The following is a 4,180-nucleotide window of genomic DNA, read 5'->3' on the forward strand; positions in this document are numbered from 1 at the left end:
GACATCAAGACAGGACTCGATGTGGCCTAAGGGTATGACTGTGTCTCCTACACACCCTGACACTGTGCTCATGACAAAAATGGGGTGATGAAGACTGAGGCCCGAGAAAAGCTGTCACCTTGGGCAAGGTCACAAACCACTGGTCCCAGCGAAGCCCAGACTCTGTCAATCAGCGAGTAAACAGCTGCCTTGCGATATTATCTGTCAGCAGCTTCTGCCAGCAAAAACAGAGGTTCCTTGTTCCCTTCCAACATCTGAAAATCAAACCCAGTGTCCCAAAACACCAGGGAGACCTTAATGAAACAGGAATTTTAAGCCTCCAGCACAGTGGAGGCACCACGGAGTGAAGCCCTTTTCCTGTGCTTTGTACTCAGTGTGTGTTTGATGAGCCAAATGGTGGGTGCTGTTAAATAGCGAAATAACCCCACTTAGAAAAAAGTTGGAGGATCCACCGTCCCATGGTCTGGGGTGGGTAGGGCCGCAGGAATTTGGTGAACCCACAGAATTGTCCTACATCTTGATGGTGGAGGTGTTTCCCAGGCTATGTGTGTTCATGAAATGTATCAATGGACACCAGATGAATTTTACTTTACACCATTTATATTCCATTTGCATACATACCAACCAAAATATTTCATTAGTTTTGATTAAAATAATCTAATAATAAACTACTAGGCATTCTAACTTCATTCATTTTCACAGAAGAAAAAAGAAACCTAAGGCCTAAAATGCCATTTCTTATGTGAGGCTAAGCCCTTGAATTGAAAGGATGGAGCAACTTAGAAAAAAATGGATGCCATCCATCTGAACAATTCATCAGAATGACGATTTCAAAATAAAGTGTGGATTGTACTGAAAGGTGTGATGCGATGAAATATGAAAAAAGAAAATGAAAGAGATGCTTTTGTTAAATGGATGACTAAAGATGATAAACACAATGTGTCCTCACTGAAAATTGAGGTCTCTGTAAAGAATCTAGAAAGCAGAACACTATTTTCAATAAGCTAAGGGAAATTAGAAAACTCCGGTAATGAGGTCCATAATTTATTTATCTTCACAAGATATCGGTAAGAGTTTCTCCAAGGCTGCTCTCTCTGAATTTTCATCAACACTGTTAGCACAACCAAGGAGCTCTTGAGCTCTTTTAGTATAGATCTGTGCATCTATCTTGGCAGAAAATGTAGTTTTACAACAATTTCTTACTCAACACCATATTTACAAAACAGATGGAGTTCCCAAGAAATTATTTCAAATGAGAACTAGAAGTCTGGTCAGCCTCCCGGGTACTTCTGCGCATGCTCGCCCCTAGGCGCCAGCCCTCTTTCTCTGCCCACTGTTGATCACAATGAAGCTGCTCTTTCTCCCTCTGATTTGGGGATCGCTACTAAGAAGGATGTCAAAGCTGCAATGAAAATGGAAGCTGGAGAACCGGCGTGGCGCACAGGCCCGACAGTTCTGCTAAAGCAACCTCTAACCAGCGCACTCTGCTCCCCGGCAGGCTTCCACTCCCCGACCTTCCCTGCCAGCTGCAGCCTGGCCTTACTCACCCATACACTCCTTCCTATCTCACATCACCTGACCACACTCGTCCCTTAGATTCAAAAAGATCTAAGGAGCCCATGGAAAGATGTCACCAATGCTTTCTGGCATGGGCTTCTGTTAAGCTTATTATTATCTTTCAGCGAGCATGAAATATAATTTCTGCCATTCATGTGACAAGTGTTTGCGGGCTATTTACTGCTCTGCAAACTTTGATGTTAAAGAGCTCTTCATTCTATAAGGGCATTGACATAATGCTGTGATGGCTTTAGAAAATATGCTAAATTTCTAAAATCTTGATCTTTCCATCCAAAGAAAAACATACCAAGTAGTTACCTTGTTAAACACAGCATACCAATGTCCTATTACTCAGGACCTCAACACTGTTGCCATCGTTTTGAAATGTTTAAGTAAATGTAAGCTGGAAACAGACGCATGAGGAAGGAGTCAATAAGTGGTTTTAAGAGATGTAAGATAATAAACAAGAAATGAGACAGGTAAATCTAAACCACTCATTTTAGAAATGAACAGAACTTAAAGAAAACATCACTCCTCCACTCACTCAGGGAACAATCTAAAGAAACCCTACATTGTACCTGTCACTGTGTTATCCAGGGATACAACTATGAACAAGAAACCAACTTCCTTGTTTAGATAAGAAAATGAAAAAGATATCTTTGAAAGTTTTGGAGTTCAAAAACCAGTAATTCATTTCCCCATGTGCTTCTAGAATCTTCAGTGATGAAATTGCACCCATTGAAAAGTTCTCAATTCCAGAGAGCAGAAAAATTGGCAAACCATCCTTCTTCCTAATCTCCCATGAAGATAAAAGTCAAAACTGATGTGACTGTAATTAAGTCATTGTGACAGTTACAATGTGAACCCTCCTATGGACTAAAACGAAATAAAGTTTTAAAAATTAAAAAGAGGAGTTAAAATTAGGTAGGCTGGTATCTTCTCTGGAATTTTCACCTTAAATTTTATTAATACCACGATGCCACCAAAACTATCTGGCACCAATAAAAACATAAGACATAAACCTGTCTTCTGATGGGTCAATAAGATCGTCACCCACAGCAGAAAGCATCTTCTACATAAACTACAGAGTAAAAGAAACTGTAAGTCACTAAAAAGCTAGCTATGCAGGGAAAAGATATCTTTCCTTAAACTCTCAATATTGGTTGTTAATACACTTGATCTCGAAGTCCTTCAACTGCCCCCCTTGCCTAGACATAACCTGTGCAAACAGATGACAAAGCGAAAAGCTGTTTCACAACTGCCTGTTACATCCACTAGCAAGGTGGTATATTTCACTAGATTACTGCAAAAGTTGGTAACACAACCAGACACTTACACAGTACTTAGAAGACTTCTGTAAGTCTCATTAAATTTCAAGTATCACCAATCCCAACTTGCTTCCCTGTGAATGGTTCTACCCTCTTGTCCCCTCCTCCCCCCAATCAGTCACAAGGGAGGGTGCAACCTTGTCAATGTGCTTAGCAGCTTGAGTAGAAGGAGCTTGGTCTTGCCTAAAGCTCTGCTTTTCTTAGCTCATCAACTATTTTTTTCACCTCATGTCATGAAAAAAAATTTTTTCAGTGCAAACCAGAATGTAATATGAGAGTGAAACCACCACACACTGAGGAATTCCTAATATACTGCTTGAGTTTAAAAATGCACAAAATAATCACTGGCTTTCTTCTACTAAATAACACTGTGCAAAAGACAGCAAAAACCAAGCAAACTGCCCAAAAGAACTTCCACAAAACTGGAGGCCTGCCTACTGCAGCAAAGAAAAGATCACATCGTGCAGAACTGTAATTCCTCAGAGCTTCTGAGCCTCAGAAAGCAGAAATAGGTTCAGAAACCTAGTCCATTTCTGCATGTGATTGAAGACAGGCGATTCTGCCTCCAGAAGTCTCCACTCGCAAGAAGCAACTAGACAGATTGCCAAGAACCTATTAAATAATCTGTTCGCTGCCTGAGATTTTTAAGAAAATGTCTTCACATCATCACTGCCTTCAAGTCCAACAGCAAGCTTCCAGGGAGTCCGTTACCAGCCTAGGTTACCACAGACGGACTTCCCTGCCCAGGCAGGTACAGGCCATAAATCCGGACCAATGCTGTGAAAGGTGACAGCCCCAAGTTCAATTGGGGATGTGTGAGTACAGCTCCCCCTTGCACCGAAGGCTCAGCTCTCCCTCTCTCCAATTGCCGTTTGCATCCAGTGTCTGCTCAAACCAAGCCAAGCACCCATGCACCAGGGGTTCCCGTTAGCCCTGAGTTCCCCTTACCGCCCCCTCCTTCCACCGCCGCTTCCCCCTTGGGGTACAGACCCCCCAAGGACCGCTGGGGATGGGCGAAGTGCGCGCCCTTCTTCCTCCTACCTTGATGATGCTGCTCCGGCGGGGCAGGCCGCCCGTTTTGCTCTCCCGGGGGAGGGAACAGGCGGCCGGGCTGGGAGTCGCGGCGAGCGCAGCGGCGAGGGGTCCCTTGGCGGGGCTGGCCCGGGCTTCGTCCCCGGACACGCCGAGGCTGCAGTCTCCGTTGGAAACCCCGCCGCTGTCAAAGCGCGCCCGCCCGTGGCCGAGGCGACCTCCGCCGCCGCCGCCTTCCCCGGCTCCGGCTTTCAGGACGCCCT

The 4,180-nt window shown here is 44.4% G+C and overlaps 1 protein-coding gene across 2 annotated transcripts in view; it reads right to left on the minus strand.

Annotated features, from left to right (window-relative positions):
• Positions 1–4,173, minus strand: part of PLCL2 (phospholipase C-like 2) — a 139,398-nt gene extending 135,225 nt beyond the window's left edge. The window contains exon 1 of one of the 2 annotated variants that reach the window (XM_004692292.2): positions 3,927–4,173. The gene's annotated coding sequence lies outside the window, so the exon portion shown is untranslated. The remainder of the gene's footprint in view (positions 1–3,926) is intronic. The other variant, XM_012732064.1, reaches the window with a different exon arrangement.
• Between the last annotated feature and the right edge of the window lie 7 nt (positions 4,174–4,180).

This window comes from Condylura cristata, unplaced genomic scaffold (genome assembly GCF_000260355.1).
Source record: "Condylura cristata isolate star-nosed mole 26May11 unplaced genomic scaffold, ConCri1.0 scaffold00033, whole genome shotgun sequence".
Taxonomy (NCBI): domain Eukaryota; kingdom Metazoa; phylum Chordata; class Mammalia; order Eulipotyphla; family Talpidae; genus Condylura; species Condylura cristata.